Below are 27,310 nucleotides of genomic sequence, written 5' to 3' on the forward strand. Positions count from 1 at the left end.
GAATTAGATCCTGATATTTTAGGGCCAGGTGTGGTGGCTCATGCTTGTAATCCCAGCACTTTGGGAGACCAAGGCGAGTGGATTGCTTGAGCTCAGGAGTTTGAGACCAGCCTGGGCAACAAGTCAAAACCGCATTCTACAAAAGTATTAGCCAGGCGTGGTGGCATGCGCCTGTAGTCTCACCTACTCAGGAGGATGAGGTGGGAGGATTGCTTGAGCCCAAGAGGTGGGGGTCGCAGTGAGCTGAGATCACACCACTGCACTCCAGCCTAGGTGACACAGCGACACTCTGTCTCAAAAAAAAAAAAAAAATCCTGATATTTAAATGTGGATTTTTTTTTCAACTTTTATTATAGATCAAAGGGTACATGCGCAGATTTGTTACATGGGTAAATTGCATGACACTGAGGCTTGGGGTCCCAATCATCATATCGCCCAGGCAGTAAGCATAGTACCCAACAGGTGGTTTTTCAGCCCACGCCCTTCTCTCTCCCTCTCCCATCTAATGGTACCCAGTGTCTATTTTTCCCATCTCTTTTTTGTTTTAGTTTGCAAGATAATTTTTTTTTACTTCTTTTAAAAAATGGACATTAATATTCAATATATATGTATATCTTAAAACTTCACCCAGGTTTACAAAAATTAGTCGGGTGTGGTGGCACATGCCTGTAATCTCAGCTACTCGGGAGGCTGAGGCAGGAGAATCACTTGAACCTGGGAGGCAGAGGTTGCAGTGAGCTGAGATCGCGCCATTGCACTCCAGCCTGGGCGACAGAGCAAGACTCCATCTCATAAAAAAACAAAAAACCAAAACCAAAAAAAAAACAACAAAAAAAAACTTCACCCACGCTACTCTGGGCACACTGTCCATGGATTAGTCCTGCTCTGTAAGGAGCAGTAAAAAACAACAAAATCTCCCAATTTAGTGAAAACAAGGCATTCAATGGCAGACCAGCAGCAGAAACTGCTTATTACCTAATAATCATTTTATAAATTCATATCTATATAAAAGCAAACACTAAAGAGAATAGACAACTAAAGTGACAGGCATAATTATAAATAAATACCAGATTACCAGATTTTAAATAGTGATCTATAAAAGTTTTACTACCTAAGGATTTTCACTCAAAGAAGAAAAAATACATAGTAACGCCAAGCTTGCAGAATGGGGAGTTAACAGATACATTTTCTCTTAATGGAAACCTATCTAGCTTCAGTAACATTTCTGGATGAAGCATCAAGTTACTGTTGCACTTTTTTTTTTTTTTTTTTTTTTTTTTTTTTTTTTTATTGAGACGGAGTCTCTCTCTGTCACCAGGCTGGAGTACAGTGGTGCGATCTCAGCTCACTGCAACCTCTGCCTCCCAGGTTCAAGCCATTCTCCTGCCTCAGCCTCCCGAGTAGCTGGGACTACACGTGCATGCCATCATGCCCAGCTAATTTTTGTATTTTTAGTAGAGACGGGGTTTCACCATGTTGGCCAGGATGGTCTCAATCTCTTGACCTTGTGGTCCGCCCGCCTTGGCTGGGATTACAGGCGTGAGCCACTGCGCCCAGCCTTTTTTTTTTTTTTTTTTTTTTTGAGATGGAGTTTCACTCTTGTTGCCCAGGCTGGAGTGCAATGGTGCGATCTCAGCTCACAGCAACCTCTGCCTCCCGGGTTCAAGTGATTCTCCTGCTTCAGCCTCCCAAGTAGCTGGGATTACAGGCATGTGCCACCATGCCCGGCTAATTTTGTATTTTTAGTAGAGACAAGGTTTCTCCATGTTGGTCAGGCTGGTCTGGAACTCCTGACCTCAGGTGATCTGCCCACCTTGGCCTTCCACAGTGCTGGGATTAAAGGCATGAGCCACCATACCTGGCCACTGTTGCACATTTGTAAAAGACTGGTCCAGCTGTGTTTCCTCTCATTTTAAATCCTTCTCTTCATTTAAAGTATCGGCAGGAGCATCATTACATAGATTGTCTAGAATGTCTTTGTTTCATCCATTTGACTCCTCCTTTTGATCTTCATCAGTATTAACCTCTTCAATTGTCTGTACCCTGGGTGTATTCATTAACATTATCATTTCCTAGGGACTATTACTCAGCAGCTTTGCCTGCCTTCTTTCCAAGGCCGGTTGTTTATTTCTCTCAATCCTTTGCTGTTGCTCGTCTGTTAGGCTTCTACTTGACTCAGAAGCAAACATCTCACTTTCAGATGAGTTTGTCAGAAAGGGATCTAATTCAGTAGCAGTCACACAACGTCCATTATTTTCCCCAACTTCATCATCATTGCTAAAAACATATTCATGTAAAATAGGGAGATCAAGTCGAATTCATTTTAAACAGGTCTGAATTTCCTTTTTATTTCTCAGGTATTCAACTCTGTCAATAAAATCCTCAAACTGCAGTTTAGGGAATCGCCTATGTGCCCAGTGTTCCATGTGTCTGATTAGCATCTTTAAGTCTTCAGCCTCATGACTTTTACCTTTGAATTTTGCCTTATCAAATACATGCCTTAAGGCTGGAAGCCCTCGCTCTGAAATTAATCTGTGAGCATCCAGCTTGGATATATTTCTTTTAACTGCTCTCTTTGGAGGTACAGGAACAAGTGCTCCACTTCCTGACTCTTTATCAGGTTCAGCTCCTTCACCATCTTGTCTCTCTGGAGGGGCTGGAGGTGGGAAAGGAGGAAAAGTTTCATTTTCTACATGCTCATAATCTGGAAGGCCAATCATGCCATTCTCCTGTGGTTCTAGCATCTTTTCCTCTGGCTTTCCTCCCTTTCTGGACGCTCCTGGATTTTCTTTCCAGGTTCATCTAACCTCACAGACAGCAGGGGCCACAGTGCGGAGCTCGGCCTGCAAACTAAGCATGCTTCTCCTATTTTTCCCATCTTTACGTTCATGTGTATTCAGTGTTTAGCTTCCACTTATAAGTGAGAACATGTGGTATTTGTTTTTCTGTTCCTGTATTAATCTGCTTAGGATAATGGCCTCCAGCTGCATCCATGTTGCTGCAAAAGACATGATTGCGTTTTTTTATGACTGTGTAGTATTCCATGGTGTATATCTGACACATTTTCTTTATCCAATCTGCTGTTGATGGGCATCTAGGCTGATTCCATGTGTTTGCTATCGTGACTAGTGCTGCAATGTGTCTTTGGTAGAACGATTTCTTTTCCTTTGGGTATACACCCAGTATGTGGGCACATTTTTAAAGAATTACTTAATTTTTGAATATGTGATACGCATATACTTCAGAAGCAAAGGTGAAAAGGAGTGCAGTGGGCTGGGCACGGTGGCTTATGCCTGTAATCCCAGTGCTTTGGGAGGCCGAGGTGGGCGGATCACCTGAGGTCAGGAGTTTGAGACCAGCCTGGCCAACTTGGTGAAACCGTGTCTCTACTAAAAATGCAAAAATTAGCCGGAGGTGGTGGTGGGTGCCTGTAATCCCAGCTACTTGGGAGGCTGAGGCAGGAGAATCACTTGAACGGAGGCGGAGGTTGCAGTGAGCCAAGATTGTGCCACTGCACTCCAGCCTGGGCGACAGAGCAAGACTCCATCTCAAAAAACAAAAACAAACAAAAAAAAAGGGCAGTGGAAAGCTTCCTGCCATCACAGTCCATCTACCCAGTGTCCACCCCACCATTAATCGTTATTAGTCATTTATTATGTAATCTTCTGGTGTTTTCATTCTTTCGCTCTTTCTGTGTGTGTGTGTGTGTGTGTGTGTCAGTTATAGATTTTTATAACTTATTAATAGAACTTTTAAAACATAAACAAAAATAAAGAATACTTCTGAAAGGGCTGGAACATTCTGGGTCCCATGAACTGTCAAAATAGGCACACTGGAAAAACTGGAAATAGAATCCAACGTGAGTAGGGGGAACATATAAATAAAGGAAAAACAAAGTTCATATAAAAGTGAGAGACAACAGAACCTGGCTATCTCTGAAAGCAAGCTCCCATCATTTTGAGCTCTTCACAGAAACAGAAGAGGGAGCTATAACCATGAACTTAGAAGAGCTTTCCTTCTAAACATGCCAGAAAATTAATGTCGTATAAAAAGATGGAAGTCAAATCCCGTAAAAAGTTATTGTAAGAAAATAGAAAATACAGAGCAGAATGACCTCACTACAGACAATGGGAGAATGCCAGAAAGATGTGCCTGCAAAACAGTGAAAATTCTATCCTAATATTGCCAAATGAGCTCAAAGAGATTAAGAAATTATAAAAGATAAGAAAGAACAGCATACATCAGAAAGAGAAAAATTCAGAAATGGGGTAATAGAATTTGAGAAAGAATTAGAAACAAAACAAAAAGTCATTTCAGAAATGCAGACTAAACTAGAAGGAAGCTGGGTGTGGTGGCACATGCCTGTAGTCCCAACTACTTGGGAGGCTGAGGTGGAAGGATCACTTGAGCCCAGAAGTTTGAGGCTGCAGTGAACCATGATTACGCCACTGCACTCCGGCCTCGGCAGCAGATTGAGACTCTCTCTCTAATAACAAACAAACTAGAAGTAACATAAGAGCAAATAAAAACAACAGATAATGTCTTGAGAGGAAAAGGAGAAAAGATTTTAAGATCAAAAAGAAATAAAAGGCTTCTGGTTTTAACATGGACATAAAAAGAACTGAAAAGAAACTCCTAACCTCACAAGAAAAAACTTGGGCAGAAAGCAAATGAACAACTGCACGAACGCATCAGAGAACTGAGATCACAGGACAGGTGACCATCCTGAAATCTGGAGAGAGACACAGTACCTGCAGAGAGACACAGGACCGGAGCATTTGCTTACCTCAGGCTGAAGCCACCAGATGCCATATGAGCTGATAGGAAGTTTAAACTTGAAATGTTGATGGATTTCTGGAGGCTGAATGCAGGCTACGGAAAGAGTGTGAAGCTTTTGGGGACCGCTGTCATAGGGGAGTTCCCACCCTTTTGCAGGTTATTTTAAAATTATTATTATTATTTATTTATTTATTTTTGCGATGGAGTCTCTCTCTGTTGCCCAGATGGAGTGCAGTGGTGTGATCTCGGCTCACTGCAGCCTCTGCCTCCTGGGTGCAAGCTATTCTCCTGCCTCAGCCTCCTGAGTAGCTGGGATTACAGGCGCTTGCCACCATACCCAGCTAATTTTTGTATTTTTAGAGAGACGGGGTTTCACTGTGTTGGCCAGGCTGGTCTTGAACTCCTGACCTCATGTGATCCGCCCGCCTTGGCCTCCCAAAGTGCTAGGATTACAGGCATGAGCCACTGCGCCCGGTCGAAAATTGTTATTTATTTATTTATTTATTTATTTATTTATTTATTTATAATAGAGACAAGGTCTCACTATGTTGCTCTAGCTGGTCTTGAACTTCTGGGGTCAAGCAATCCACCTGCCTCGGCCTCCCAAAGTGCTGGAATTACAGGTGTGAGCCACCACGCCTGGCTAACTTTTGCAGGTTTTTACTCCAGAAACTTCACCAGACTCTCACTGGATGAACAGAGAGAATCTGGAGAAAGATTCCTTCTTGCCCCCTGTGGTGCTGGCTGGAGGAGGGAAACAGTTACCACACTGCCTAGACCATGTAGCCTGTCACCTTACAGAACAAACGGCTTAATCTACAGGGGAAAGTGTAAGGCTTATTTGAGGGACTATGTCTCAAGTATGAGATCTCTTAATTCTTTGGGGATCTGTGTCTTAGGGTTTGATATCTACAAACTATTTGGGGTTCTGCTTCTCAGGGTTAACCTAAATAACAGAGAGGCTCTCTAAAGAAAAAGATATTTGGCTGGCCTCGGTGGCTCACACCTGTAATCCCAGCACTTTGGGAGGCTGGGGATCACAAGGTCAGGAGTTCGAGACCAGCCTGGCCAATATGGTGAAACCCCGTCTCTACTAAAAATACAAAAATTAGCCAGGCGTGGTGGTGGGCGCCTATAGTCCCAGCTACTCAGGAGGCTGAGGCAGGAGAATCACTTGAATTCGGGAGGCAGAGGTTGCGGTGAGCCAAGATCGTGCCATTGCACTCCAGCCTGAGTGACAGAGTGAGATTCTGTCTCAAAAAAAAAAAAAAAAGAAAGAAAAATATATCCATTCAGGGATGGGGCATTGCAATGGGAATATGTGTGCCATAGTAAACTATGTGCATACTCAGGGCCTAGGTAAAGGAAGGCAAAGGTTTTTAAAGGAAAAATGAGGAGAGTTATAAAATTGTTTTCAAATGATTATCCTTGGCCACAAAGATCAGTAACAAGGGTGATTCCAATCCAGAGCTGGATAGGCAGTTGCTAGGCAGATGTCCTCAAAGTATTTTTTGCTTAAGATTGTAATGGCTTTTATGCAAAATTGTGGGGTTTTTTTCTTTTTTAAATATATTTTTTTGGCCAGGAGTGGTGGTGCACTCCTGTAGCCCCAGCTACTCAGGAGGCTGAGGTGGAAGGATCAATTGAGCCTCAACCAAGGCTGCAGTGAGCTGTGATCATGCCACTGCACTGTAGCCTGGGTGACACAGTGATACCCTGCCTCAAAAAATTTTTTTTTTCTTTAAAAAATTTTTTTAGAGATGGGGTCTCACTATGTTGCCCATGCATGTCTTGAACTTCTGGCCTTTAGCAATCCTCCCACTTCAGCCACACAGAGTGCTGGGATTACAGGCGTGAGCCACTGCACCAGGCCTTTTTTCTTTTTTTTTCTTTTGAGATGGGATCTCTCTATGTTTTTTTTTTTTTTTTTTTTTTTTTTTTAATTAATTTTTTTTGCATACAAAAACAATAAACATTTTCTAAAAATACATACAAACAAAAAGATGCGTATCAAACATATTAGGAAGGTTGCACATGGGAAGTCGGGGAATAGAAATGGGGGTGGGAGTTAAAATAAATGAGAGAGGGACTTTATATGGATCAGTGATAATAACTCAATCCTCTATTTGACAAAGAAGAGGGAGAAGGAAGAGGAAGAAAAAGAAAGTGGGATAAAGGATCAGAAAGGGAGGAAAATAGAAAAAATTAGAGTATGACTCCAGGGTAGACCTGTTTTGTTGTCACTGAGTTGGTTGGTTGGTTTGTCTGTTGTATTCTTCATGTTTCGCCAAGTTGGCCAGACTGGTCTCGAACTCCTAGTCCGAAGTGATCAACCCGCCTCGCCCCCTAGAGTGCCGGGACCACAGGCGTGAGCCACCACGTCCAGCCCCCACATTGCTTCTGGTCTCCGTGGTAGACCTCCCAGACGGAGCGGCCAGGCAGAGGAGCTCCTCACTTCTACCCAGACACGGGGCGGCCGGGCAGAGGGGCTCCTCACTTCCCAGACGGGGCGGCCAGGCAGAGACACTCCTCACTTCTTCCCAGACGATAGGTGGCCGGGCAGAGACGCTCCTCACTTCTTCCCAGACGATAGGTGGCCGGGCAGAGGTGCTCCTCACTTCCCAGACGATGGGTGGCCGGGCAGAGGCGCTCCTCACTTCCCAGACGATGGGTGGCCGGGCAGAGGCGCTCCTCACTTCCCAGACGATGGGCGGCCGGGCAGAGGCGCTCCTCATCTCCCAGACGATGGGTGTCCGGGCAGAGGCACTCCTCACTTCCCAGATGGGGCAGCCGGGCAGAGGCGCTCCTCACTTTCCAGATGATGGGTGGCCGGGCAGAGGCGCTCCTCACCTCCCAGACGATGGGTGGCCTGGCAGAGGCGCTCCTCACCTCCCAGACGATGGGTGGCCGGGCAGAGGCGCTCCTCACCTCCCAGACGGGGCGGCCGGGCAGAGGCGCTCCTCACTTCTTCCCGGACGGGGCGGCCGGGCAGAGGCGCTCCTCACTTCTTCCCGGACGGGGCGGCCGGGCAGAGGCGCTCCTCACTTCTTCCCGGACGGGGCGGCCGGGCAGAGGCGCTCCTCACTTCCCAGACGGTGGGTGGCCGGGCAGAGGCGCTCCTCACTTCCCAGACGATGGGTGGCTGTGCAGAGGCGCTCCTCACTTCTTCCCGGATGGGGCGCCCGGGCAGAGGCGCTCCTCATTTCTTCCCGGACGGGGCGGCCGGGCAGAGGCGCTCCTCACTTCCCAGACGGGGCGGCCGGGCAGAGGCGCTCCTCACTTCTTCCCGGACGGGGCGGCCGGGCAGAGGCGCTCCTCACTTCTTCCCGGTCGGGGCGGCCGGGTAGAGGCGCTCCTCACTTCTTCCCGGACAGGGCGGCCGGGCAGAGGCGCTCCTCACTTCTTCCCGGACGGGGCGGCCGGGCAGAGGCGCTGCTCACTTCCCAGACGGGGCGGCCGGGTAGGGGCACTCCTCACTTCCCAGACGGGGCGGCCGGGCAGAGGCGCTCCTCACTTCCCAGACGGTGGGTGGCCGGGCAGAGGCGCTCCTCACTTCCCAGACGATGGGTGGCCGGGCAGAGGCGCTCCTCACTTCTTCCCGGATGGGGCGGCCGGGCAGAGGCGCTCCTCACTTCTTCCCGGATGGGGCGCCCGGGCAGAGGCGCTCCTCACTTCTTCCCGGACGGGGCGGCCGGGCAGAGGCGCTCCTCACTTCCCAGACAGGGCGGCCGGGCAGAGGCGCTCCTCACTTCTTCCCGGACGGGGGCGGCCGGGCAGAGGCGCTCCTCACTTCTTCCCGGACGGGGCGGCCGGGCAGAGGCGCTCCTCACTTCTTCCCGGGCGGGGCGGCCGGGCAGAGGCGCTCCTCACTTCTTCCCGGACGGGGCGGCCGGGCGGAGGCACTCCTCACTTCCCAGACGGGTGGCCGGGCAGAGGCGCTCCTCACTTCCCAGACGGTGGCTGGCCGGGCAGAGGCGCTCCTCACTTCCCAGACGGTGGGTGGCCGGGCAGAGGGGCTCCTCACTTCCCAGACGGTGGGTGGCCGGGCAGAGGCGCTCCTCACTTCCCAGACGGTGGGTGGCCGGGCAGAGGCGCTCCTCACTTCCCAGACGGTGGGTGGCCGGGCAGAGGCGCTCCTCACTTCCCAGACGGTGGGTGGCCGGGCAGAGGCGCTCCTCACTTCCCAGACGGGGCGGCCGGGCAGAGGCGCTGCTCACTTCCCAGACGGGGCGGCCGGGTAGAGGCGCTCCTCACTTCCCAGACGGGGCGGCCGGGCAGAGGCGCTCCTCACTTCCCAGACGGGGCGGCCGGGCAGAGGCGCTCCTCACTTCCCAGACGGTGGGTGGCCGGGCAGAGGCGCTCCTCACTTCCCAGACGATGGGTGGCCGGGCAGAGGCGCTTCTCACTTCTTCCCGGGCGGGGCGGCCGGGCAGAGGCGCTCCTCACTTCTTCCCGGGCGGGGCGGCCGGGCAGAGGCACTCCTCACTTCTTCCCGGACGGGGCGGCCGGGCAGAGGCGCTCCTCACTTCCCAGACGATGGGTGGCCGGGCAGAGGCGCTCCTCACTTCCCAGACGGTGGGTGGCCGGGCAGAGGCGCTCCTCACTTCCCAGACGGGGCGGCCGGGCAGAGGCGCTCCTCACTTCCCAGACGGGGCGGCCGGGCAGAGGCGCTGCTCACTTCCCAGACGGGGCGGCCGGGTAGAGGCACTCCTCACTTCCCAGACGGGGCGGCCGGGCAGAGGCGCTCCTCACTTCCCAGACGGGGCGGCCGGGCAGAGGCGCTCCTCACTTCCCAGACGGTGGGTGGCCGGGCAGAGGCGCTCCTCACTTCCCAGACGATGGGTGGCCGGGCAGAGGCGCTTCTCACTTCTTCCCGGACGGGGGCGGCCGGGCAGAGGCGCTCCTCACTTCTTCCCGGACGAGGCGGCCGGGCAGAGGCGCTCCTCACTTCTTCCCGGACGGGGCGGCCGGGCAGAGGCGCTCCTCACTTCTTCCCGGGCGGGGCGGCCGGGCAGAGGCGCTCCTCACTTCTTCCCGGACGGGGTGGCCGGGCAGAGGCGCTCCTCACTTCCCAGACGATGGGTGGCCCGGCAGAGGCGCTCCTCACTTCCCAGACGGTGGGTGGCCGGGCAGAGGCGCTCCTCACTTCCCAGACGGGGCGGCCGGGCAGAGGCGCTCCTCACTTCCCAGACGGGGCGGCCGGGCAGAGGCGCTCCTCACTTCCCAGACGGTGGGTGGCTGGGCAGAGGCGCTCCTCACTTCCCAGACCATGGGTGGCCGGGCAGAGGCGCTCCTCACTTCCCAGACGGTGGGTGGCCGGGCAGAGGCGCTCCTCACTTCCCAGACGGTGGGTGGCCGGGCAGAGGGGTTCCTCACTTCCCAGACGGTGGGTGGCCGGGCAGAGGCGCTCCTCACTTCCCAGACGGTGAGTGGCCGGGCAGAGGCGCTCCTCACTTCCCAGACGGTGGGTGGCCGGGCAGAGGCGCTCCTCACTTCCCAGACGGTGGGTGGCCGGGCAGAGGCGCTCCTCACTTCCCAGACGGTGGGTGGCCGGGCAGAGGCGCTCCTCACTTCCCAGACGGGGCGGCCGGGCAGAGGCGCTCCTCACCTCCCAGACGGGGCGGCCGGGCAGAGGCGCTCCTCACCTCCCAGACGGGGCGGCCGGGCAGAGGTGCTCCTCACCTCCCAGACGGGGCAGCCGGGCAGAGGCGCTCCCCACCTTCCAGATGGGGCGGCGGCCGGGCAGGGGCTGCAATCCCAGCACCCTGGGAGGCCAAGGCAGGCGGTCGGGGGGTAGAGGCTGCCGCGAGGCCAGACCACGCCACCACACTCCAGCCCGGGCAACACCGAGCACCAAGTGAGCGAGACTCCGTCTGCAGTCCCAGCACCTCGGGAGGCGGAGGCGGGCAGAGCACTCGGGGTCAGGAGCTGGAGACCAGCCTGGCCAACATGGCGAAACCGCGCCTCCAGCCAAAGGAGAAAAAGCAGGCCGCGGTGGTGGCGCGCGCCGGCGCATCCCGCAGGCCGGGGCAGGAGAATCATGGGAGCCGGAGGCAGGGAGTCTGCAGCGAGCGGACTAGATTCCAGAAAAGAAAAGAAAGAAGAAGGAAGGAAGGGAGGGAGGGAGGGAGGGAGGGTGTGGGGAGCCAAATTCACATTCCCATGCATTGGCAAAGCCTGCAGACAGGGAAGTAGGTGGCATGGCAAAGACCTGACCACTGAAGATCCTGTTATGGGTAGCTTCCTGTTCTTACCAGATCAGTGAAGCGCTGTGAATGGCTTTTCATAGTTAATGGTTAGCACAGGACAGACTGCGGAGGCCGCACCAATTGAAGACAAAAATAATTATTGTGTGGACTTTTGACCCCTGGCTTGTATAAAAGCTCTGAATAAAGCAGAACTTGGGTCGCTTCCCTATCAGGGGACCGTCCCTCCTAATCCCGCTTCTCTGTGTCTTTCTTTCATCATTCTTCTCACTACTTCTCGGTGCATCCCTGAATAACCCCTGCGGCAGGACCGCTAGAGGAGGGAGGGAGGAAGGAAGGAAGGAAGCTCTTTTGTTTTTTTTGATGGAGTCTAGCTCTGTCACCCAGGCTGGAGTGCAGTAGCTCTATCTCGGCTCACTGCAACGTCTGCCTCCCAGGTTCAAGCGATTCTCCTGCCTCAGCCTCCCGAGTAGCTGGGATTACAGGCGCCTGCCACCACGCCCAGCTAATTTTTGTCTTTTTAGTAGAGACGGGGTTTCACTGTGTTGGCCAGGCTGTTGTTGAACTCCTGACCTCAGGTGATCCACCTGCCTCAGCCTCCTAAAGTGCTGGGGTTACAAGCGTGAGCCACCGTGCCTGGCCAATGAGCTCTTCAGTATCTTTTTGTAGGATGTTAAATGTACAAGTAATTTTGGGAGTCTGTATTTCAAGTTGTGAAATCTCAAAGACTGGTGGGAGCATTTTATCATGTGGTGATATTAGCTGTTGGGGGGTTCTGTGTGCTAGAGTGCCAGGTCCCTGAGTAGTTTGAGGGTCTTTGTACAGGCTGTGATATCTTTAATCTGTTTGAGAGTCTTTATACCATGGTGTATGGTATCTGAGTTACTTGGGTCTTTCTTCTATGGAGTGAAATCTCTGAGCTCTTTTGTGGCTTGTGTCACATAGTGTGAGGTCTCTAAGCTTTTGAGGAAATCTCTGTCCAAGGTGTAAGGCTGGCTTTCTTTCTTTCTTTCTTTCTTTCTTTCTTTCTTTCTCTTTCTTTCTTTCTCTCTTTGTTTCTCTCTTTCCTCTTTCTCTCTCTTTCTTTCTCTGTTTCTCCTTCCTTCCTGCCTGCCTGCCTTCCTTCCTTCCTTCTTTCCTTCCTCCGTCTCTCTCTCTCTTTCTCTCTTTCTCTCTCTTTCTTTCTCTTTCTTTTCTTTCCTTTCCTTTTTTTTTGAGACAGGGTCTTGCTCTGTCACCCAGGCTGGTGTGCAGTGACACGATCTCAGCTCACTGCAACCTCCACCTCCCGGGCTCAAGGGATCTTCCCACCTCAGCCTCCCAAGTAGTTGGGACTACAGGTGAGCACCACCACACCTGGCTAATATTTTTGTATTTTTTTGTAGAGACAGGATTTTGCTATATTACCCAGGCTGGTCTCAAACTCCTGGGCTCAAGTGATCCACCCACCTCTGCCTCCCAAAGTGTTGGGACTACAGGCATAAGCCACTGGGCCCAGCCAGGTGTGAGGTTTCTAAGCTATTTGGTGCCCTGTTTTCTAGACTGTGAATTCTCCAAGCCAGTTTGTTTATTTTCTACCCGGGTATAAGGCCTCTGGGCTTTTTGTGTTTTTGCTATCCAGGAGATGGGGACTCTCAACCTTTGTGGACCTCCTTTCCTGATGGTCAAGTTTTAACATTCTGACAGTGTAATGTCCCTGAGTGTGGAGGCTCTGTCATTTTAAAGGTCTTTTGTTTTTGTTTTTTGATATTTTTTGAGATGGAGTCTCACTGTCGCCCAGGCTGGAGTGCAGTGGTGTGATCTCGGCTCACTGCAGCCTCCACCTCCCAGGTTCAAGTGATTCTCCTGCCTCAGCCTCCTGAGTAGCTGGGACTACAGGTGCATGCCACCACATCTGGCTAATTTTTTTGTATTTTTAGTAAAGACATGGTTTCACAATGTTGGGCAGACTGGTCTCGAACTCCTGACCTTGGGTGATCCACCCGCCTCGGCCTCCCAAAGTGCTGGGATTACAGGCGTGAGCCACCGCACCCAGCCTGTTTTTTGTTTTTTGAAACAGAGTTTTGCTCTGTTGCCTAGGCTGGAGTGCAGTGGTGCGATCCCAGGTCCTTGCAACTCCCGCCTCCCAGGCTCAGGTGATCCTCCTGCCTCAGCCTCCTGAGTAGCTGGGACCACCACACCCGGCTAATTTTTTGTATTTTTAGTAGAGACGGGGTTTCACCGTGTTGGCCAGGCTGGTGTCCAACTTCAAACCTCAGATGACCTGTGCGCCTCTCCCTCCCAAAGTGCTGGGATTATAGCCGTGAGCCACCGTGCCTGGTCTGAGCTTCTTATTTTTATTTTTTATTTTTTAAATCAATGGGGTCTTGCTTTGTCACCTAGGATGGAGTGCAGTGGTATTATCATAGCTCACTGTAGCCTTGAACTCCTGGGCTCAATCGATCATCCTACTTCAGCCTCCCAAGTAGCTGGGACTACAGGCACATGCTACCACACTTGTCTGGAGTTTCTTATTTGTATTATTTGTTTATTATCTGTCTCTGTCCTGTGAGAAAGTGACATTCATGAAGGCAGAGGCTTTGTCTCGTTGCTGTGCTGCTGTGTCCCCAGCAGCTAGAACATAGCCTAGTACAGAGCTAAGCAGTTCATAAACATCCATGGAATAAATGCATGCATGAATGAATGAATGGATCTGGCAGAATATCGAAGGAGTAGCCCCAGCCCAGCTCAGCCCTCAAGATAATTCTATTAACCGGGTGCAGTGGCACGTGCCTGCAGTTGCAGCTACTCAGAAGGCTGAGGTGGGAGGATCCCTTGAGCTCAGGAGTTGGAGGCTGCAGTGAACCATGATTGCACCACTGCACTCCAGCTTGAGCAACAGAGCGAGACCCTGTCTCAAAAAAAGGTAGGCTGGGCGTGGTGGCTCACACCTGTAATCCCAGCACTTTGGGAGGCTGAGGTGAGAGGATTGTTGAGCCCAGGAGTTCCCGGGTGTGGTGGCCCATGCCTGTGGTCCCAGCTACCTGGGAGGCTGAGGCAGGACAATAACTTTAGCCCAGGAGGTCGAGGCTGCAGTGAGCTGTGATCACGCCACTGCATTCCAGTGAAACACTGTCTCAAAAAAAAAAAAAAAAAAGAGAGAGAGAAATGAAAAAGAAAGATAATTCTCTTACACACTCTATCAGAGGCAGGTGGGCATCTTATTTCCAAGACCCTCCACCCAGGATGTTAAGACAGAAGTGAGGTTCATAGCTCATCTTCAAAGTCTATTTGCACATTTTGGCCCAAAACATACTTCCTCAATCCTAAATATGATTTCTGTTTTCCTTTTTCCTTCCTTCCTTCCTTTTTTTTTTTTTTTTTCTGAGATGGAGCCTTGCTCTGTCACCCAGGCTGGAGTGCAGTGGCATGATCTCCACTCACTGCAACCCCCGCCTCCCAGGTTCAAGCAATTCTCCTGCCTCAGCCTCCTGAGTAGCTGGGATTACAGGTGCCTGCCACCTTGCCCAGCTAATTTTTGTATTTTTGGTAGAGACAGGGTTTCACCACATTGGGCAGGCTGGTCTCGAACTCCTGACCTCAGGTGATCTGCCTGCCTCAGCCTCCTGGAGTGCTGGGATTACAGGCATGAGCCACCATGCCCGGCTGATTTTTGTTTTTCTTTTCCTGGAAGTGGGGTGGCATGAGAGGAAGGTGGGAAATAAAATCCTATCAACATTGTCTAGGAAAATTCCCAGTACTTGAGTTGCTGTAAGTCAGTTGGAGAATTTCCTTTTTCACTACTATGCAACAGTTTATATCATGTTGATAAATTGACACAAAATGATAAAGCATATTATCTAGAGCTGCACTGTCCAGTATAGTAGCCACTAGCTACATGTGGCTATTTACATTTAAATTAATTAAAATTATGGCCAAGTACAGTGTCTCATGCCTGTAATCTCAGCACTTCGAGAGGCTTAGGCGAGAGGATTGCTTGAGACCAGGAGGTCAAGACCAGCCTGAGCATAAAAATGAGACCCTGTCTCCACAAAAAATTAAATTAGCGGGGCATGCCTGTAGTCTTAGCTACTCAGGAGGCTGAGGCAGGAGGATTGCTTGAGCCCAGGAGTTTGAGGCTGCAGTGAGCTGTGATCGTGCCACTGCACTCCAGGCTGGGTGACAGAGTGGGACCCCGTCTCTATTTTAAAAAAATAATTAGCTTAAGTAAAGTATTTGACACAAGCTACAGCATGGATGAAGCTTGAGGACCATATGCTAAGTGAAATAAGCCAATCACAAAGTGATTTCACTTATATGAGCTACTTAGTCAAATTCCTAAAGACAGAGAGTAGAGTGGTGGTTGCCAGGGGCTGGGAGAAGGAGGGAATGGGGAGTTATGGCTGAACAGGTATGAGTTTCAGGTTGGGTAAAGAAAAGGTTCTGGAGATGTGTGGTGGTGATGGTTGCATAAAAATGCAAATGTTCGGCCAGGCGCAGTGGCTCACGCCTGTAATCCCAGCACTTTGGGAGGCCAAGGCAGGTGGATCACAAGGTCAAGAGATGGAGACCATCCTGGCCAACGTGGCGAAACCCTGTTTCTACTGAAAATATAAAAATTAGCCGGGCACGGTGGCACGTGCCTGTAGTCCCAGCTACTCAGGAGGCTGAGGCAGGAGAATTGCTTGAACCTGGGAGGTGGAGGTTGCAGTGAGCCAAGACCACACCACTGCACGACAGCCTGGGAGACAGAGTCTCAATCTGTCTCAAAAAAAAAAAAAAAAGCAAATGTTCTTTTTTTGTTGTTGAAACAGAGTCTTGCTCTGTCGCCCAGGGGCTGCAGTATAGTGGCATGATCTCGGCTCACTGCAACCTCTGCCTCCCGGGTTCAAGCGATTCTCCTGCCTCAGCCTCCTGTGTAGCTGGGACTACAGGCGCGAGCCAATACGCCTGGCTAATGTTTTTTAATTTAATTTTTATTATTTTTTATTTTTTTGAGACAGAGTTTCATTCTTGTTGCCCAGGCTGGAGTGCAATGGCGTGGTCTCAGCTCACTGCAACTTCTGCTCCCCCGGGTTCAAGTGACTCTCCTGCCTCAGCCTCCCAAGTAGCTGGGATTACAGGCGCCTGCCACCATGCTCGGCTAATTTTTTTGTATTTTTAGTAGAGACAGAGTTTCATCATGTTTGCCAGGCTGGTCTCGAACTCCTGACCTCAGATGATCCGCCTGCCTTGGCCTCCCAAAGTGCTGGGATTACAGGTGTCAGCCACTGCACCTGGCCCATTTGCCACATTTTAAATACTCAATAGACATATGTGGCTAGTGGCTACCATACTGGACAGTGTGGATAGAGAATATTTCCATAATTGCTGAATGTTTTATTGAACGGTGCTGGTCTAGAGTTATGACAGAAAGCTCTGGAAGAACTAAAATCAGAAAGAGGTTGAAGAGGTAGAAACAGTTGTCTCTAGAGCTGGAACTGGGGTTTGGGAAGGACAGGCAGAAACTTTGTTTTTTATCAAAATCCCCTCAGGATATGGGACTTATTCCCATGCTCATGAATTACTGTGATAATCTGAAAGAAAACCCACTCCCCCAGGCTCCACCAGGGAGTTAGATCCTTTTCTTCTTTTTTAAAAAAAAATCAAGGTGAAATTCCATATAAGATTAACCATTGCAAAATGAACAATTTAGTAGCAATTTGTAAATTCACAATACTGTGCAACCACTACTTCTATCTAGTTACAAAACATTTTCATCGCCCCAAAGAAAAACCCTATACTCACTAAGCAGTTGCTCCTCATTTCTTGCACCACCTACCCAAGACCAGCCCCACTCAGCCCCCGGCAATCATTCATCTGTGTTCCGTCTTTATGGATTTACCTATTCAGGGATCATACGATACGTGACTTTTTTTTTTTTTTGAGACGGAGTCTTACCCTTGTCACCCAAGCTGGAGTGCAGTGGCGCAATCTCAGCTCACTGCAACCTCTGCCTCCTGGGTTCAAGCGATTCTCCTACCTCAGCCTCCTGAGTAGCTGGAACTACAAGTGTGCGCTACCATGCCTGGCTAATTTTTGTAGTTTTAGTAGAGACAGGGTTTTGCCATGTTGACCAGGCTGGTCTCAAACTCCTGGCCTCAAGCAATCTGCCCACCTTGGCCTCCCAAAGTGCTGGGATTACAAGCGTGAGCCACTGCGCCGGGCCAGGTTTCACCACTGTTAACTAATATCTGGCTTTGCTGATCTTTGGCATCATGTAGCATACACCTCATTCCTTTTCATGGCTGAATAATATTCCATTGTATGTATATACAAGTTGAGCATCCCCTATCTGAAAATTCGAAATCCAAAATGTTTTCAGATCCGAAATGATGCCACAGTGGAAAATTCCACAAATAAGTACTTAACACAAACTTTGTTTCATGCACGGAATTATTTAAAATATTGTATAAAATTGGCCAGGCGCAATGGCTCATGCCTGTAATCCAGCACTTTTTTTTTTTTTTTTTTTGAGACAGATTCTTGCTGTCACCCAGGCTGGAGTGCCTGATCTCGGCTCATGGCAACCTCTGCCTCCCAGGTTCAAGCAATTCTCCTGCCTCAGCCTCCCAAGTAGCTGGGATCACAGGCGTGCACCACCACATCTGGCAAATTTTTGTATTTTTAGTAGAGACAGGGTTTCACCATGTTGGCCAGACTGGTCTTGAACTCCTGACCTCAGGTGATCCACCTGCCTCAGCCTCCCAAAATGCTGGGATTACAGGCGTGAGCCACTGCACCTGGCCCAGCACTTTGGGAGGCCAACGTGAGTGGATCACTTGAGCTCAGGAGTTGAAGACCAGCCTGGGCAACATGGCAAAACCCTGTCTCTATAAAAAATACAAAAATTAGCTGAGTGTGGTGGTGCATGCCTGTTGTCCCAGCTACTCGGGAGGCTGAGGTGGGAGGATTGCTTGAGCCCAGGAAGTTGAGGCTGCAGTGAGCTGAGAACACGTTACTGCACATCAGCCTAGGTGACAGAGCAAGACCATATCTCAAAAAAGAAATACATACATACACACACACACATACATACATATGGTATAAAATTACCTTCAGGCTATGTGTATAAGGTGAATGTGAAACATAAATGAATTTCATATTTAGACTTGGGTTCCACCCCAAGATATCTCATTATGTATGTATAAACATTCCAAAATAAAAAAAAATCCAAAATGTAAAACACTTCTGGTCCCCAGCATTTTGGATAAGGGATACTCAAACTGTACCACAATTTGTTTAGCCATTCATCTGTTGATGGACATTTGGACTGGTTCCACCTTTTGGCTGTTGTGAATGCCGTTGCTATGAACATGTGTTAGATGTGCTTGAGTATCAGTTTTCAGTTCTTCTGGGTATATATTTAGGAGTGGAATTGCTAGATCATATTGGAATGAGACCACCACTTCTCCTGTTGTCCTTCCCAGCTTCTCCCCCACCTCTCCTTTTCCCTAGTTTATAAGACAGGAGAAAAGGGAGAAAGCAAAAAGTTAGAAAGAAACAGAAGTAAGATAAATAGCTAGATGACCTTGGCGCCACCACCTGGCCCTGGTGGTTAAAATAATAATAATAATATTAACCCCTGACCAAAACTACTGGTGTTATCTGTAAATTCCAGACACTGTATGAGAAAGCACTGTAAAACTTTTTGTTCTGTTAGCCTATGTAGGTAGCCCCCAGTCACGTTCCTCAAGCTTACTTGATCTATCATGACCCTTTTACGTGGACCCCTTAGAGTTGTAGGCCCTTAAAAGGGCTAGGAATTTCTTTTTCGGGGAGCTCAGCTCTCAAGACGCGAGTCTGCTGACGCTCCCGGGCGAATAAAAACCTCTTCCTTCTTTTTTTTTTTTTTGAGACGGAGTCTCGCTCTGTCGCCCAGGCTGGAGTGCAATGGCGCAATCTCGGCTCACTGCAAGCTCCGCCTCCTGGGTTCACGCCATTCTCCTGCCTCAGCCTCTCCGAGTAGCTGGGACTACAGGCGCCCGCCACCACGCCCGGCTAATTTTTTTGTATTTTTAGTAGAGACGGGGTTTCACCGTGGTCTCGATCTCCTGACCTCGTGATCCGCCCGCCTCGGCCTCCCAAAGTGCTGGGATTACAAGCGTGAGCCACCGCGCCCGGCCCTCTTCCTTCTTTAATCCGGTGTCTGAGTAGTTTTGTCTGTGGCTCATCCTGCTACAATATGATGATTCTCTTTATCTTTTTTTTTTTTTTGAGACGGAATCTCGCTCTGTCGCCCAGGCTGGAGTGCAGTGGTGCGATCTCGGCTCACTGCAACCTCCGCCTCCCGGGTTCAAGTGATTCTCCTTTCTCAGCCTCCCGAGTAGCTGGGACTACAGGCACATGCCACCACGCCCGGCTAATTTTTTGTATTTTTAGTAGAGACAGGGTTTCACCGTGTTAGCCAGGATGGTCTTGATCTCCTGACCTCGTGATCTGCCCGCCTCGGCCTCCCAAAGTGCTGGGATTACAGGCGTGAGCCACCGCTCTTGGCCTCTATGGTTACCTTTTAGAGGAACTACCCAACTATTTCCACAGCGGCTGAACCATTTTGTATTCCCACCAGCAATGTATGAGGGTCCCAGTTTCTCCACATCCTTGCCAACACTTATTTTCTGTTTTGCTGATTGTAGCCAATCCAAGTGGTGATGAAGTGGTATCTCATTGTGGTTTTGATTTGCATTGCCCTACTGACTAGTGATGTTGAGCATCTTTTCATGTGCTTCTTAGCCATTTGTATATCTTCTTTGGAGAGATATCCATTCAAGTCCTTTGCTCATTAAAAAAATCAGGTTGTTTTTGTTTTTGTCATTGAGTTGTAAGAGTTCCTTATATATTCTGGGTACATGACCCTTGTCAGATATATGATTTACAAATACGTCCTCCTATTCTATAGGTTGTCTTTTCACTTTCTTAATACTGTCCTCTGATACACAAAAGTTTTCAATTTTGATGAAGTCCAATTTATCTGTTTTTTGTTGTGGTTGTCTGTACTTTCGGTCTCATAGCTAGGAATCCATTGTCCAATCCAAGAGCATGAAAATTTACTAGAGCCTTTTCTTGGGGTGGGGTTCAGTTCATCGCTCTCAGTAGCTTGGAAAATTTTTGCTCCACTTTCAGATGGACATTACCACTGCTCATCTTCACTTCCTGACCTCCAGCCCCACCCTGGCTCTAGGCCACCCTGCTGCCCAGGATCCGCCCCTGGGTGCTCAATCATCAATAGTGAGTCAACCCTGCTGGCTCTGGCTGCCAAACAGCTGCAGTGAGTTAACGTAGACTTGGTTGAATGTGTTTAGTACCACCTGGGAAAGAAACTCAAAATTTGAAAGGGAAACTCAACATTTCCTCAAATCCTCAAGAATTCAGCACATTGATTTTGTAGCAAGTTAGCTTTTGTCATTTGGATTCTAGGAGATTTGATGATTTGGTGAATTGGTCATTTAGTCAATTGCGTTTTAAAAAGAAAGTGCTGGGGCAGATCACTAGGTCAGGAGTTCAAGGCCAACCTGGCCAACATGGTGAAGCCCCCATCTCTACTAAAAAATACAAAAATTAGCCGGGCGTGGTAGCGGGTTCCTGTAATCCCAGCTACTCAGGAGGCTGAGGCAGGAGAATCGCTTGAACCCAGGAGGCGGAGGTTGCAGTGAGCCAAGATCGTGCCATTACCCTCCAGCCTGGGCGACAGAGCTAGACTCTGTCTCAAAAAAAAAAAAAAAAGAAAGAAAGGAATGATAAAAAGGAATAAAAAGAAGATTAAAAAAATAAAAAGAAAGTGCTAGGCTGGGCACAGTGACTCATGTCTCTAATCCCAGCACTTTCGCAGGCTGAAGCAGGAGGATTGCTTGAGACCAGGAGTTCGAGACCAGCCTGGGCAAACATAGCAAAACCTCGTCTCTACAAAAAAAAATTAACAATTAGCCTGGATGGTGGTGCACACCTTATAGTCCCAGCTACTTGCGAGGCTGAGGTGGGAGGATTGCTTGAGCCCAGGAGGTTGAGGCTGTAGTGAGCCATGATCATACCACTCCACTCAGCCAGGGCGACAGAGTGAGATCCTGTGAAAGAGAAGAGAAGAGAGAAAGTCTGTGGTAGTGAAGAAGAAATGAGAATATAGACACATATCTGCTTATTTTTGCAAAAAGAAACACAGGGAGGATAAATCATAAGTGAATATGATTGTTTACCCCAGGGCCATGGTGGGCATCTGAAAACTCTGGTGGAAGTCCCTCCATTCCTGCCACTTTCAGAGTCTGTGTTGGGTGGGGGAAGCAGGAGAACCCTCTCAGGAGGGGCTCTGGGCCTGGTCCTCACCCCAGGCCAGCAAAGGCTCCTCTTAGCTAAACAGCATCTCCATACTGCTGACCTGAGCAGGCATAGTTGGGGCAACATCCCTAACCAGCCCCTCCCTGCCCCGTGTAAGGTCCCTAAGAGCTGGGGGTGGTCGCAGGGAGGGTGCCTGGTGTGGGAACTGCCAGGTGCAGGCTGGCTCAGTGCCCTTGACCTCACCGGTCCTGTGACTTCACCTTCAGTCCAGTCCATCCTACCTTCCTTGGAGCTATGGATGGCGAGATCAACAGCTGGGGATGAGGGGGGATTGGAGTCTGCATCTAATACTGGGAGATCTTTTAACTCATCCAACCAATTCCTTATTGAGTGCCCTGTCCTGGGTTCTGGGGACACCATGGTGAACAGAACAGACATAAATCTCTGCTCTCAGAGAGCTGTCATTCTGGTGGGGGCAGCAGTGACAGTGTTAGGTAGTGAGTAATGCCCTGAAGAAAATGAAGCAGGGAGGTGAGGTAGAGCAGACTAAGGTGGGTGGGCACTCACCAGTGGTGAACAGGGAAGGCCTCACTGAGGTGACACATGACCTGAGACTGGAACCTTGAGCTGAAGGAGCCAGCTGTGCATCAGTCTGGGGGATGGGTGTTCTAGGCAGAGACAGTGTGAAGGTCCTGAGATGGGAATGAACTTGGCTAGTAACAAAGTTCCAATAAGGGCAGAAATATTTGGGGCTCAGATTTTGCCAGGCACACACTCCAGTTTGGCGGAATCTGGTAGTGCTGGGGGAGCAGGGTGAAGGGGAAAGGAGGGAGGAGAGAGGCTCTCCTGAAGTGGGGCAGGTGCAGGTGATGGCAGGAAAGGCCTCGAGCACAGGAGGTAGGTATGGGTTTATGGCATTTGGGTGACTCTGCTGGAGTGGGGCCACTATAGAGTTATGCCTTGAGGGCTGGGAAAGTCAGGGTTGGAACTGGAGAGGGGATGGTGGAAAGGTAAAGTCTTCCTGAACCCTTGGGAGAGCCCTAAGGGGACACCTCACTTGTCTCTCTCCCTCCCTCCTCCTTCCTTCCCTCCCTCCCTCCCTGGAAGCCCTGCTTTTGAGGAGAGCCATGGGTGCAGGTGGCAGGTGCCTATCACCCAGTGGGTCACCTGACTCCTGTGGCACATGCCTGAGGCTGCAAGATGGCAGTCTTGGCTTATGGGAGTAGGCGGGGAGAAGATTCTAGATCAAGGTGTTCTTGCCAGTTCTCTCTCTCTCTCTCTCTCTCTCTTCAGTCAGAGGCACAGATGCATAGACAGAAGCCAGCACAGGCACAGCCTCTGAGTCACCCAGATACCTACATACAGTGACCATACAATACCCTCTCTCTCTCTCTCTCTCACACACACACACACACAAACCCACGGCACACAAGCACAGACACAAACACACACACACTTTGACATATGGCAGCAGCAAACAGAGACATATACAGGCACAGTCACTCAGAGATACCCAGTATAGTAACCATCAGTCACTCACAAAGAGACACAAGTCACACTGAGACCTACCTGCCATATAGAGACACACAGCCCATTAGCATAGACATGGGCAGAGCCACACACAGGCTGACATACAGTGATACCAAACACAGACCTGTGCAGATGCAGCCACATAGATACACACACACAAGCAGAGGTACTGAGAAGCAAAGGGGCATGCAGACAGGGCTCACATGCACCCAGACCTGGCTAAATAAGTTGTCCCAAAACACACTGTACTGTAGAAGGGAATATAGTCATGCACATCAGTGATACACAGTGTTTCTTTTGGGGCTGTGGCAACCATTGGTGATCACTGCTAGATCCAGGGTTTCTTTAGAAACTAAGTTGGAAGCTGGGCACAGTGGCTCACGCCTGTAATCCCAGCACGTTGGGAGGCCAGGGCAGGAGGATCGCTTGAGGCCAGGACTTCAAGACCATCTTGGGCATCATGGTGAGACCCAGTCTCTAATATATACATATATATACATATATATACATATATATACACACATATGTATATATACATATATATACATGTGTATATATACATACGTATACACATACGTATATATACGTATGTATATACACACATGTATATATACATGTATATACATATACACATACGTATATATACATGTATATATATACACATATGTATATATACATGTATATACATATACACATATGTCATATACATATGTATATGTATGTATATATGTATGTATATATAGCATATATACATATGCATACGTGTATATATATACATATATATGCTATATATATACGTATATATATATATATACGTATATGTATATATATACGTATATATATATATAGCATATATATGTTAGCAGGGCATGATGGTGCATGCCTGTAGTCTCAGCTACTTGGGAGGCTGAGGTGGAGGATCACTTGAGACCAGGAGTTCAAGGTTGTGGTGAGCCATGATTGCACCACTGCACTCCAGAAAAAGAAGCTAAGCTGTAGTTTTGCCTGTTGGGTTAAATGAAGTAAGAGAGGAACAATTAAAAAAGAGGAATCACAATTATGGACTCTAGAATTTAAGCTGGGTAAAGAGGAAAGTGAGGACATGAGAGAGGTGTGAAACACTGAGAAGGTAGTAAGATCAATAAATTGTAGGTCCTAATGGGGTCGAAGCGTGTGATGGTTAATTTTATTTGTCATTTTGACTGGGCCACAAGGTGCTTCTTGTTCTTATGACTTTATCCTCTGCTGGCCTAGAGATGGTAATCCCAGAGGAGGGAAGGCTTCCACCAGGAGACACAACAATGATTCCATTGAACTAGAAGTTAAGTCTGTGGCTACTTTGGGCTCCTTGTGTCTTTGTTTTTCCTTTTCTTTCTTTCTTTCTTTTTCTTTTTTTTTTTGAGACAGAGTCTCGCTCTGTTGCCCAGGCTGCAGTGTAGTGGCACAATCTCGGCTCACTGCAACCTCCGCCTCCCAGGTTCAAGCAATTCTCCTGCCTCAGCCTCCCAAGTGGCTGGCACTACAGGCATGCACCACCATACCCGGCTAATTTTTATATTTTTAGTTGAGATGGGGTTTCACCATGTTGGCCAGGCTGATCTCGAACTCCTGACCTCAGGTGATCTGCCTACCTCAGCCTCCCAAAGTGTTGAGATTTTAGGCATGAGCCACTACACCCGGCCTCCTCATGTCTTTGAATCAACAGGCAAAGAAGGGAGTTATTATGCTGGCTGGGGTGATCAATCCTGCCTACTAAGGGGACATTGGACTACTACTTCATAATGGAGGGAAGGAAGAGTATTCTGGAATGCAGGCGATCCCTTAGAGCATCTCTGAATATTACCATTGCCTGTGATTAAGGTCAATGAAAAACTACAACCCAATCCAGGCAGGACTATAAATGGCCCAGACCCTTCAGGAATGAAGGTTTGGGTCACCCCACCAGGTAAGAACCATAGCCAGCTGACGTGCTTGCTGAAGGCAAAGGGAGTATGGAATGGCTAGTGGAAGAAGATAGTTATGAACACCAGCTATGACCACATGACTGGTTACAGAAATGAAGATGGTAATTGGCATGAGTATTTCTTCCTTACTGAAAAATTCTTTTTGGCTGGGCACAGTGGCTCACGCCTGTAATCCCAGCACTTAAAGCACTTAGGAAGACTGAGACAGGTGGATCACTTGAGGTCAGGAGTTCAAGACCAGCCTGGCCAACATGGTGAAACCCTGTCTCTACTAAAAATACAAAATTAGCCAGGCGTGGTGGTGGGTGCCTGTAATCCCAGCTACTTGGGAGGCTGAGGCAGGAGAATCGCTTGAACCCAAGAAGCAGGTTGACCTCAGGTGATCCACCTGCCTCTGCCTCTCAAAGTGCTGGGATTACAGGCATGAGCCACCACGCCCGGCCCCCTCTCTTATTCTTATATCATGTAATTTAAGATGTATTAACTTTACATCATAGTATTTAAGTTACACACTATCAAGGAAAAGAATAAACGTCACTCAAGGACTTCACATCTTTTGGAGAAGGGGTTAATGCATTTTTCAATTGTGCACAGGATAGTTGTATCATGTCAGGTGGAATTATGACCTTGTTATTGTCTTTACTGGAGATTAAGTATGGTTTAAAGGGATGTGTGTGGGTGTCACGTTGGCAAGAGATGGATTTGTGATGGTTAATTCTATGTGTCGACTTGTCTAGGCCGCAGGATGCCTAGATACTTGGTCAGACGTGATTCAGAATGTGTCTGTGAGGATGTTTTTGGATGAGATTAACAGTTAAATCAGTAGACTGAGTAAAGAAGATTGCTGGCTCTAATGTGGGGTAGCAACATCCAATCAGTTGAAGGCCTGAATATAACAAAAAGGCTGACCCCCCCACCCCCGCCTGCCAGGAGAAAGACAGAATTCTGCCTGACTGTTTTCTAATTGGGACATTCGTTTTTTCCTGCCTTTGGACTCAAACTGAAACATTGATTCTTCCTGGGTCTCAAGCCTGCTGGCCTTTAAGCTGGAACTACACCATTGGTTCTCCTGGGTTTCAGGCCTTCAGACTTGGACTGAATACACCATCAGCTCTCTTGGGTTTCCAGTTTGCCAACTCACCCTGCAGATCTTGGGACTTGTCAGCCTTGATGATTGTATGAGCCACTTGCTTATAATAGATCTCCCCCTGTATATGGACACGTATATATCTTTACAAGTTATTGTTTTTGTTTCTGGAGAATCCTAACTAATACAATGGGCAGGTGAACTGGAAGTTGAAGAGGTAGTGGTCAACAAGTGAAAACCTTGAAACTGAGGTTATGGAGAGGCTGCAGCTGTTGTTAACCACAAGGTCAATGGTACAACAGTGGTGTGCGTGGCTGAAGTGGAGTGGGCACAGTATCAGTGGAGAAGAGCTCACAGAACAGAGACCAGGGTTAGACTCTGGATTTTGTTTCCAAGACCGAGTCTACCTCTGTTGCCCAGGCTGAAGTGCAGTGGTGCGATCTCAGCTCACTGCAACTTTCACCTCCTGGATTCAAATGATTCTCATGCCTCAGCCTCCCGAGTAGCCAGGATTACAGGTGCATGCCATGACGCCTGGATACTTTTTGCATTTTTAGTACAGACAGGATTTTGCCATGTTTCCCAGGCTGGTCTCAAACTCCTGGGCTCAAGTGATCCACCTGCCTCAGCCTCCCAAAGTGCTGGGATTATAGGCGTGAACCACCACACCCGCCAGACTGTGGATTTTTAATCCCCTACCTTTTTTTTTTTTTAATAACTGCTCCTTGTGAAGCAGGGCTAGCCCACAGGCAGTGTGCCCAGAGTAGCCTTTATTCTTTATTTTTTTAAAAAATAGAGACAAGGTCTTGCTATGTTGCCCAGGCTGGTCTTCAACTCCTGGACTCAAGCAATCCTCCTGCCTTAGCCTCCCAAAGTGCTGGGATTACAGGTGTGAGTCACCGTGCCTGGCCTTAATCCACTATCAATGTATATTTTGAAATCACCAAGAGTTCTGGACAAGAGAGGTATTGGAGAGAGTGACAGTGAGCCAGGGATAAACCAAAGGGGAGTGATGAGGGGCTTGGTAGATGACTGTGATGAAGATGAGTAGAAGGCTGTGGAGTCTAATGCTTGTGCCTCAGAGGAGCTGGCGGTGGGGGGGCTCCTGAGGAGAGAGGGACCATGGTCTGGGAGGAGTGCATGAAGTGCATGGAGGACACTTATGCCTCTGGAATCACTGTGATGAGAGCTGTGGAAGAGAAAACTGGCCACTGCTTGAGAGTGCTGCAGTATTGTCAAGGAAGACTCACTCATGTTCCCATTGGAGCAAGAAGGAGAGCTCAACCTTCAGAGAAGTATCCTTCAGCTCTAGACTAATGGATTCTGCTGATGACTGAGTGTGAGTTCCAGAAGGCAAAGTCTCAGGATATGGGTCAGAAACGGGCATTTGAAGACTTACATTTCCAACCATGATGGAGTAACAGGGACTGGATTTACTCCCCTGCCTTAAACAACTA

The 27,310-nt window shown here is 49.1% G+C and overlaps 1 pseudogene; it reads right to left on the reverse strand.

Annotated features, from left to right (window-relative positions):
• Positions 1-1,203: 1,203 nt before the first annotated feature.
• Positions 1,204-2,756, reverse strand: LOC129476365 (TIMELESS-interacting protein-like; annotated as a pseudogene).
• Positions 2,757-27,310: the final 24,554 nt, after the last annotated feature.

The sequence above is a fragment of the Symphalangus syndactylus genome, chromosome X (genome assembly GCF_028878055.3).
Source record: "Symphalangus syndactylus isolate Jambi chromosome X, NHGRI_mSymSyn1-v2.1_pri, whole genome shotgun sequence".
Lineage (NCBI taxonomy): Eukaryota > Metazoa > Chordata > Mammalia > Primates > Hylobatidae > Symphalangus > Symphalangus syndactylus.